Source organism: Hippopotamus amphibius, chromosome 1 (genome assembly GCF_030028045.1).
Source record: "Hippopotamus amphibius kiboko isolate mHipAmp2 chromosome 1, mHipAmp2.hap2, whole genome shotgun sequence".
Lineage (NCBI taxonomy): Eukaryota > Metazoa > Chordata > Mammalia > Artiodactyla > Hippopotamidae > Hippopotamus > Hippopotamus amphibius.
The window spans coordinates 89,884,710-89,895,852 of NC_080186.1; the positions used below are offsets into that span (position 1 = coordinate 89,884,710).

General features: G+C 35.3%; 1 pseudogene; it reads left to right on the forward strand.

Moving 5' to 3' along the window:
- The first annotated feature begins 10,219 nt into the window (after positions 1–10,219).
- On the forward strand, positions 10,220–10,786 carry LOC130837649 (centrosomal protein of 19 kDa-like; annotated as a pseudogene).
- The last annotated feature ends 357 nt before the right edge of the window (positions 10,787–11,143 follow it).

Here is an 11,143-nt window from a genome sequence, read left to right on the forward strand (position 1 = left end):
ACCTGGTTGTAAATTAATTATAATTGTTTATTGTTGTCACAGGCCATTTGAGAATAAAAGGATCAAGAATGTCAAGTCACGAAAAGAGTAACCAGAAAAGCTGATGTGGCTATTTTAACATCATACAAAGTGGGTTTTAGAGTAAGGAATATTATTAGTGGTATAGAAGGATAGTTCCAAAGCAGGTACAATGAAGAAAATAATACAGATAAAATTAGAAAGCAATAAAATTGAGAACAGAGAAGCAAAAAGCAAAAAAAAAAATCAATGAAATATAATTCTGGGACTTGGAAAAGATTAAAAAATTGATGAAATGATAACAAGACTTATCAAGAGAAAAATAATGATATAAATTAACAATGTTTGAAATAAATGAGAGATCACAACAGATTCTATAAATATTAAGTACTAAAACTCACTTATGAAGAGGGAAATAACTGGAATAGTTGAATATATACTAAAGATATTAAATTCATAGTTTAAAATTTTCCAACTAGGAAACTCCAGGAACAGAGGCATCACAGTAAAATTCTGCCCAACATTTAAGAAGAAATAACACTAATACAATCATTCATTCAGAAAAGAGAAGTAGAAAGAATACTTCCCAACTCATTTTATGAGGCTAGTATAACCCCCAAACTCAAATCAGAAAAAGTTATTACCAGAAAAGAAAACTACACATCTGTGTCTCTCAGGAACATAAATGCAAAAACCTTTAACAAAGTTGTAGCAAACTGAATTTATAAATAAATGAAAAACATGCTATGAGTGACAGGGAACAAAAAAGCTTTTGTTTTTCTTTACCTACTACTACTACTCTCACCACTTCACTTCTGACAAAATGTATGGATCTTCTGATACACCAAGCAATTCTCTGACACCAAGTGGGTATCCTACAATTTAACCATATTCTGACACCATCCACCTGGAGATAGCATCAGATCTCACAGGTGCTGGGAGGGGAAAATTTCCCGCTCTATCCCACTTGAGTTCTTGTGGCTGGACTAATAATAACATCAACACAAGACAGGTTAACAGGAGAAAAAGAAACCAATCATCTTAATTCACATGTGCAGAGGTCTCTTAGAAATGGGACCTAAGAAGTGGCCAAACCAGGCAGCTTTTATACTTTTTAGACAAAGAAATAATAAATTTGTAAGGAATTGATAGGACAAAGAAATTTAGGTTTTGAGTGCTCAATTTGGTGAAGAATCTAAACAGATTATGGACTTGGAGTAGTAAATTAAAGAAGTAACAAGGTCTGTTTATACAGGCTCCCCCAAATATCCTATGTTTAGCAATAAGGGTGTCTTTTTACTTCCAGGTGCAGGGAGTGCACATTTCACATTAGAAATTTATTTCCTGCTTTCAGGAGACAGAAAGTCAGAGTGTCATTCCTGCATGTTAAGTAACTTTAATTCAAAATAATAAATATGCCATTATGGCAAATTCGGGGGTAGCGCACCTTGATCCCCAACACAAGTTAAGGGCTCAGTCCCACAAGACCGCCCCTCCCCGCCCCCACTTCAGCTACCAATCACAAGTCCGAGTTATCACCTGTGCTTCTGACCAGCTTGCTGTGAACTGTAGATTCCTGTGACCCCCTCCTCAGGTTCAGTAATTTCCTAGAGTGGTTCACAGAACTTGGGAAAACAGTTTACTTACTCGATTGCCACTTTATTATAAAAGGATACAACAGATGGAACAGACAGATGTAAAAGATGCATAGGTCCAGGTATGGAGGAAGGGACACAGAGCTTCCATGCCTATTTCAGGCACGCCACTCTCCCAGCACCTCCTCGTTCACCAACCCGGAAGCTCCTCAAACCCTGTAGTTTAGGGATTTTTATGGATGCTTTATTGTATAAGCAGGATTGATTAAGTCATTGGCCATTAGGGATCAATTCTACCTCCAGCCCTTTTCCCCTCTCCAGAGATCAGGAGATGGGGTTTAAAGTTCCAACCCTCTAATCCCATGATTGGTCTCCCTGGTAAAGAGCTCCCATCCTGTTCTTACCTAAGGACTTTCCAAAACTCGCTTCATTAACATAAACTCAGGTGTGATTGAAAGGGGCTTGTTAGGAATACAAAAGATACCCATTTCACTTTTATTTCTGTGGAACTCTTTCAGAAGCCAGGAACAAACACTAAAGATCATAACAAAAGTTGTCCCTAGAGCTCTTATCACTCAGGAAATTGCAAGGGTTTTAGGAGCTATGTCCAGGAACCATGGACAAAGACCAAAATATATATTTCTTATTATAGCACAATACTACAATGATGAAGTAAGTTTATCCTAGAAATAAAAAGTTTGGAGTATTTGAGAAATCAATCAATGTCACCATAATAACAGGCTAAACTGACTAAACATAACAAAACAGTATGATCATCTCAGTACTGTATATACATAAATGTAATTGAAACAATTCAACACCCACTCTTCCTGCAAACTCTCAGCACATTAGGATTTGACAAGAACATTCTCATTCTGGTAAAGAGTATGTAGAGAAGGACTTAAGTTCATATTATATTTTTCAATAAAAACTTAATTCTTCCCCTGTAATTTTGGGAATGAGTCAGTGAAATCTACTTTCACTATTTCTATTTACCAGTATACTAAAAAACTTAACTGGTGTAATAAGATAAAGAAATTAAATGCTTACTTACGGATAAAGAAGAAATAAGCCTCTATTAATAAGACTGTCTATTTAGAAAACCCCTCAAAAATGCAACTAGAACTAATGAGTTGTTTAACATGATCATAGGCTAAGTATACAAAAAAAAAAATCAATAGACTGTTAATATACTAGCAATAAAAAAGAGAAAATTGAAGTAAAAGTACTGTGCGTAATATTAATGAAAAACTTGAAATAGCCAGAAATATAATAAAGTATGTACAGTACCCATTGTACTACGAAATTTAATGAATGAAATCAAAGGAGATCTAAAAAATGGGGAAAAAAAAGCACTGTGTTCACAGTTCAGAAGACTCAAAATTGTCATCAATTCTCCCCAAATTTATCTGTGGATATGCTTCAATCTCAATCACAGTCCTGGCAGGATTTTTTGATAGAAATTGACAAACTGATCCTAAAATTTATATGAAGAACAATGGGCCTAGAATAGACATAACAATTATCAGAAAGAACACATTTGGAGGACTCACATTATCTGATTTCAAGGTTTAATATAAACCTCAAGTAACCAAAATAATGTGATATTGCTTTTAGGGTAAGCATAGAAATTAATGGGACAGAATAGCGTTTAGAATCAGGCCCACAATTGGTATTTGACTGATATTTGACAAAAGTGCCAAGGAATTTCAGTTTTTTAAGAATTATCATTTCATCAAATTGTTCTGGAATTATTGGACACCTATATGTAATGATATCTGATTGGATTTTAAATTTCTTTCCTATTTTTCATTTTAATGAGAGGTAAATAATTTTGTTTATAAGAACATTTTTCACAACTATATGTAGATAAGGATATCCTGTTTTCTGCCCAAATGCAAGAAAGTTATTGTGTAGTTTGATTCTTAAACACAATTTTATGTTGAACCAAAGTTTAGCATAAATCTTGGCTCTACCACTCAATTGCTCTGGGACTTTCAGCAACTGAATTAAACCCTCTAACCTGTGCTAAAATTTTTTATTATGTGCAATTAATGAAAACTACCTGATCTGTTTGCTGCAAGTATTAGTTTAGCACAGTTCCCAATACTTAGTAAATAGTCACTAGAAATAATTATATTACTTTTAGTAGGATTTCCAAAATATTTTGAAATGTTATTTGAAAATGATAGTTGAATCAATATATTATTTATAGTAAGCAAAACAAACATCTTTCAATGATTTTAATTTAAACCTTGCTCTATCAACAAAACAATTTCTATATATGTCCTTTAAACTTCACAGCAATCATTTGTTAGGTATTATTATCCTTATCTTAGAAATGCTGAATCTGAGGTTCATAGAAGTTAAGTTACTTGCTTACATTAAACACACTAAGGGATTTTCAAAAAAAGGGACTGAATTTGGATCTGTTTTTAAGCTAAGGCTATCTTTATTTGACCCCATCCTTCTCCAATTAAAAACAAAGATTAATGTCTTTACATTTAATTTATAATTTCATGAAATATAATGGAATGATAAATTATGGTCATCAGGCTTTTAAATAGATAGTTAAGATTTTTAGTTATTAGTAACCAAAGTAAATTATATTCTTATATTTCAAATTTTTCTCTGAAATTTGTAATGCTGCTATGCATTTTTAATGTCTTCATGTATTGTATAAACCAAATTTCTGCAAAAGTGAAATGACAAACAAAATGTGGCCCAATAATCACCTTTACCTGCTCTACGGACAAATATATTAGATTGGATATTACAAAAGACCTGTTTTGTATTTGTAATACTGTTTAAAAAATAAATAAATAAACCTGTGTATGTAATCTGCCTTGTGGGCATCATAACATGTCAACAATACTAGCAAAAGAGTTTTAATCATATTGAAAAAGATGCATCAATACATTATGAGAACATTTAATATCTATGAATATCAGGACTTTTTAGACTCATTACATTCTCATCATTAAATTAATAACTATCAAAGCATAAGCTGGTTATCTGGAAATATACCTAAATGATTTAGGAATCTGGTTTTTAGTGGTAGCTGAGCTACCATCAAATTCTTTGCTTGTGTTAATTGGTTTTTAAAATACATCAACTTTTCAATACTTTGTAATAAAAACAGATAGGACAATTTATAACTAAAAGTTTAATTTCTATTAGAGCAATGGACTGAATTAAGTTGTACAATAGCAAGCAAAAAGGTTTTCATCAGAATAAAAGGCTGGTCACAAGTGGCCATCAAAAATTTGACTCCTGAAACCAAAAGTCTTGACTCGCTAGAATTATCAAAAGAAATATAAATTAAAGAACCCATTAGGCCAATTGGTAGAATTCATTTTTTTCCCCTAAAATGTAATTGAATCTTAGGTAATATTTAAAAAAAAAAAAAAGCCTAATTTCCATGTTGCGTTAACAATAGACTCCTATATACTTAAAAAAATAGTCTTTTTATTTCTAAGGGCAGACAAATTCCAAATTCCAAAACAATAAAAGGACCTCATTTCATGTAAGTGCTAGTAATCTATATCATATAAACATTAAAAATTATTTCCCAAAAACTATAATGTAAAACATGAATATAAATGCAGCTGGGCTTATTTCTATAATTAGCATAAGAGCAGTAAAGACCAGTATTCATAGAGAACACCTGCTTTTTTCACATTCCATAAACATTAGCACTTTGTGAATTATTTCTAAAGTAGTGATGTGAGACACTGCCATACAAAATGCTAAAAGACATCTTTGAAAATTTATGCTCCCATTAATTTAGTGCATATCTTTTAAGATTCACTTTTCTTCCTGAGTTATAGAACATTTGGTTCCTTCTGCACAATGTTTCATCATGTGGTGTTCTCATTGTACCATTTCCAGTGAATGAATATTGAATAGCAGTTGCAAAGCTATTTTGAGGGAGTTCTGGTTTCAAGTAGACAATGGAATCCCTAGAAAAATGCATGATTACAATCTCAGAATCAATTTAAATGTGAATATCTTCCACATTTACATGTTTTTAGACAATCTTTATAATGTCATGTTACTTGTGGAGAACTAAGGTAATGTGAGAAATGATTATCAAGCAGAAAAGTTAGAGGAGATGATAAAGATTACTTGGCATATTGAAGAGAAGTCCATTGCTTTTGGATAAATGTAAAAATCACTTAAGAGTTCGCTGTAGTAATTTGAAACTCATATTATATTTGTATTTGTATCTTAAATTATTAGCTCCAATGAGATTTATGAAATGATGTACTAATTCTATGCCTGTATATAAAGATATGGGCCAAAAAACAAGTTTGCTGGAAAAAAAAAACCCTACAGGAATATAATCAAATGCATATATGAAAACATATCTTATATTTGTGATTTTAGGGTTTTTTAATTTACTTTTAGTTTTTTACTTTTATGTAATTTGGTTATCAGTTTGCTGCTTGAATTGGTGGAGGCTTATCTGGAAAATAGTGATAGTAGCATGGCAGTAAGTAATGTTTATAAGATACCAGATATGGTCAAGTTAAGTAAAATAATGGAGCAAGAGCCTCATATAGTCTGTACAGAATAATAAATGGCACAAATATTAATAATATAACTAAAGTTCAGAGTAAGCCAAGATAACTGGGTTTGGAAAATTTCCCAGCATTAAGTTGAAGTTCCTTGAGAGAAATATAATTCAAAGAGCTTATAATGTTGGACAGGAAGGTGGGGAGGGGACAGCATTATAGGCACAGAACCTCATGAGTCCAAATGGAGAACTGGAAATCTGTGTCATTAGTCGGAGGAAGAAGTAGAACCTTTTTGACTATTACAGAAAATTCATATAAAGTCAAGTTTGGGGTATTGTATGCAACTAAAATTTCATTATTTCAGCCTTTTAAGGCAAACTCAGGTTTCAATGTTAGTATTAATTAGGCATTAGAAAATACACCAGATAAAAAGTTAGAGAGCATGGATGTACAAACTAGTCCAATACTGCCACACTTTACTTTTTATTCTGAAACTACTTCACCTTAATTCTTATCAACTTGCTTAATATTTTATTGATCTGTTACTTTTCTAACTTCCCTTAATAGTATTTCACTGATTTTTCTCCACTTTTTTCTGTTTCATGCATATTCTTATTTTCAAAATTAAATGGAAACTCACTGGTGTCACAGTTCTTGATTAAAGGGTGAGTTAGAGGGAAGGTGAGAGAAAAGCATCGTAGAAAGAACAACATAAAAGCCAAAATACCTAGATTTGGGTCTCAGGTTTGTCTTTTCCTATCTGTGATGTTAGAAGATGTTACTTCACATCTTGGAACCCCAATTTTCTTTTTTGCAAAATGGATTTATATCATTGATTTTCAAGCAGTTTATCAAAAATACTTAGTTTTTAAAAGAAACATTTCCAAAGGCAAATCCTAGAAAGGGGTGGCCATATGAGGGGATTGTGGACTCTGTTTCCTCTTTCACATTCTAAATTTCTCCAATTTAAAGAAGTAGAGTTTTAATACATCAGGGTCCTACAGAAGTGTAATTTTAAAAATCAGTGAGTGGGGGCTTCCTAGGTGGCACAGTGGTTAAGAATTGGCCTGCCAATGCAGAGGTCACGGGTTCGATCCCAGCTCCAGGAAGATCCCACATGCCGCGGAGCAACTAAGCCCGTGTGCCAAAAAAAAAAAAAAAAAAAATCAGTGAGTGACTTTAGTGCAAATGGCAGAGTAGGTGACATTTAGTACTCATGTCTCCACAGAAACTAGAGAACAAGCAAAAACAATCAGAATAAATCTTGTAAGACGGGAAACAGTCAAAGCTTTACAGCAACCAAGCAAATACTAATCAAGCAAAAAGCAACTTAAAAACAATTGGAAAGCGTTATTGTACTTTTACTTGCCATTGCTCCATCAGCCTCCCTGGTTTTGCAGTAGTCTGGAAGACAGCAACCTGGATTCCCAGGCTGGGAAGCAGTTTCCTGTATCTGTAGGGAGCAGAGCAGACTTTATTATCAAAGAGTTGTGTTTGTATGCACCTGAATGATTCTCTGGCAAGGCATCTGTCTTCATTTTGCCTAACTCAGAACTCATTCAGGGTAGAAAAGTGGCAGGCATTTCTAAAAACATTGTAAAGCAAAGAACAGACTGAGGTTGCCTAAGGCAAAAGATTAAAGTTCAAACAAGCTATAGAGCATTGAAAGGCTGGAGGAAAAGCTAGAGAGAGAGTTTCTTTGGGAAATTAGGGCATGCTAAGACCCATGCATTCTGGGGAATGTAGAAAGTGACAGGCGTGCCCAGGGCATACCACATGCTCAGAAAAGACCTGTGAGACCCTAAATTTTCATCTCTGGCTGATCTCTAGGCTTAGTGCATGTAGGAAGTAAACGTAAGGCAGAGTTGTAAACAGCCTTGCTAAGAATTGAAGGCACGCCCCCAGCACAGAGTAAATTTACAAAGATTATGAGAGAGGTTTTTTTTTTCCTTTTCCTTTTCTTTTTTCTTTTTTCTTTTTTTCTCTTTTTCTTTTTTCTTTTTTTTTTGGGGGGGGGGCATTGGTGGGAGCTCCTGGCATTCAAGGAAATTCTGCTAAGCACTAATAGGAAAAGACTTGAGAGATCAAACATGACAAAGAACACACACTTTACAAAAATACTTTAGAAAAGTCACTAAACAAACATCTACAGGCCATAGAAAGCAATACAAGAAAACTGAGGAAGGGGAATAATTGTATTTCCAGAGTTACCTCCTTTTAATATCAAAATAGCAAGTTTTCAACAAAGAAATAAGCATGCAAAGAAAAAAGAAAGTATAACATATTCACATAAACAATTGACAGAAATTGTTTTTAAGCAAGCACAGATATTGGACTGACTTACTAGGCAAAGACTTAAATCAACTATCTTAAATATGCTTAAAGAGCTAAAGGAAACCATAGACAAAGTGCTAAAGGAAACCAAGAGAACAATGTATGACAAATAGAGAATATCAACAGAGATAAAAATTAAAAAAAAAAAAAAAACCAACAAACACAGACAGACATACTGGAGCTGAAAAGTACAGTAACGAAAAATTCACCAGAAGAGTTCAGTAGCAGATTTGAGCAGACAGTATAAAATGTAAGAGAACTTGGAGACAGAGCAATTGTAATTACCTAGTCTGAGAAGCAAAAAGGGAAAAGAATAGAGAAAAAATGAACAGAGCCTAAGAGACATGGGGGGACAACACCATTAGACATACTAACGTAGACGTAATAGGAATCCTAGAAGAACAGGAAAGAGAGAAAAGGATAGAAAGAATATTTGAAAAAATAATGGCAAAAAACTCCCTGAATTTAATTTAAAACACACATACAGACAGACACACAACACACATACACACAAATACACACACACAAATCTACACATTCAGGGAATTAAATGAACTCCAAGAGAGTAAACTCAAAGAGATCCACACACCAAGACTCATTATAATCAAATTTTCAAAAGTGGAAGACAAGGTTATAATCTTGAAAGCATCATATTAAGCATAAAGAAAGTGGAAGTAAAGATATAGTAAAATAATAGAAACTGATGAAATGACTTACAAGGGATCCTCAATATTAACAGCATATTTCTTATCAGTAACAATAGAGGCCAGAAGTGAGTGGGATGATATTTTTAAAGTGCTGAGGGGAAAAAAAATCTGTCAACCAACAATCCTATACAGGCATAGCTTAGAGATATCGCACGTTCAATTCCAGACCATCACAATAAAGCAAATATTACAATAAAGCGAGTCACACAAATATTTTTTGTTTCCTAGTGCCTATAAAAGTTACAATATACTGTATACAATATACTTTACTGTATACTGTAGTCTAAGTGTGCAATAGCATAAAAACATATGTGCCTTAATTAAAAATAATGCTGTTGGAAAACTGGCACTGATAGACTTGCTCAATACAGGGTTGCCACAAACCTTCAATTTGTAAAAAATGCAACATTTGTGAAATGCAATAAATCGAAGTGCAATAAAATGTGAAGGAGAAGTTAGAATAGTCCTAGATAAACAAAAGCTAAGGGAGTTTTTCACTGGTAGATTTGCCCTATAAGAAATGCTATAGGTGGCGTGCGCCTGGGCTGCGGCCTGACGCGGAGACCCCCACGTTGTGCGGGGAACCGCCCGGCCCAGCTCCCGGCTCCCAGCCCCGCTACCGAGTGTGTGCCGGGGCGGAATCCAGCCCGCGATCGCGCCTGCGGAGCTGCGGCGGTCCCATCTTTCCGCAGCGCCGGGCTCCGCCTGGCCTCGAAGTCAAGCGCTCCCGGGCGCGCTGCGGTGGAACAGCCCCTCACGGAGCTTTCGGACGTTGAGCTGCTGGAGATGCGTTTTGCGTCCCTCTCCGTGGGTGAGAGTTAGTCTCGCCCTGGTGGCTCGCGGGTAGGGAAGGCGTCGTCTGTCTGGTGGCTGAGCCCGCACACTTTAGGTGCGGCATGGCAGATCACGCAGGTCACGGGTCCCTGAGAAGAGTTTTCATGTCTAGGGGGAAGAGCTGGGTAAACGGATGGATGCATTAAAGAAGAAAGATGTCGGAAGATGCTACCTGAAACTGACAGCAGTACAAGCATGCTCTTAAGAAGTGTGGAGCAGGAAGTCATTGTGTGACTAACACATTTTCATCAGATTTCCTCTGATTTACTGTGAAGTGTATGTCAGAATGACGTGCACTGCCAAGAAATGTGGAATCAGGTTCCAGCCTCCAGCTATTATCTTAATCTACGAGAATGAAATGAAAGGGTAAAATCGCCAGCGTGTCATGCCAGTCCGAAACTTTTCAAAGTATTCAGATTGCAGCAGAACTGCTGAACAATTAAAGAATAATCCACGACACAAGGGTTACCTGGAACAAGTATCCCTGAAGCAGCTAGAGAAGTTATTCAGTTTTTTACGAGGTCACTTGTGGGGGCAGAGTTTGGCAGAAACAATGGAACAAATTCAACGGGAAACAACCATTGATCCTGAGGAAGACCTGAACAAACTAGATGACAAGGAACTTGCCAAAAGGAAGAGCATCATGGATGAACTTTTTGAGAAAAATCAGAAGAAGAAGGATGATCCAAATTTTGTGTATGATATTGAAGTGGAGTTCCCACAGGATGAACATCTACAGTCCTGTGGCTGGGACACAGAGTCAGCTGATGAGTCCTGATAACGAAACACGAAAAAAAAACTATCGGGTAGCAGAAAATCCCTGTTTATACAAGACCATAGATTGATTGTAGAAAAATCTGTAAAGAACACTCTACGTTTGGATTGACCATGTTATTTTGCAAAACCAAGATGTGTAGAGCATCTGCTATGTGGGTGCATGTGGAAATAGGAAAAACAATGCAGGAATCTTCCTTTAAGGAGCTTACAGTCTAATTGGAAGATAAGTGAAAGCTTGTGAAAAGCTAATTTAATGGTATTAGGCAGCAAAAACATTAGATCCAAATGCTTGATAAAGGCTAGAGAGGATCAGAACCTGGTTTACTGTAGGGTAGAATAGTCAGGGAGGACTTTGTCC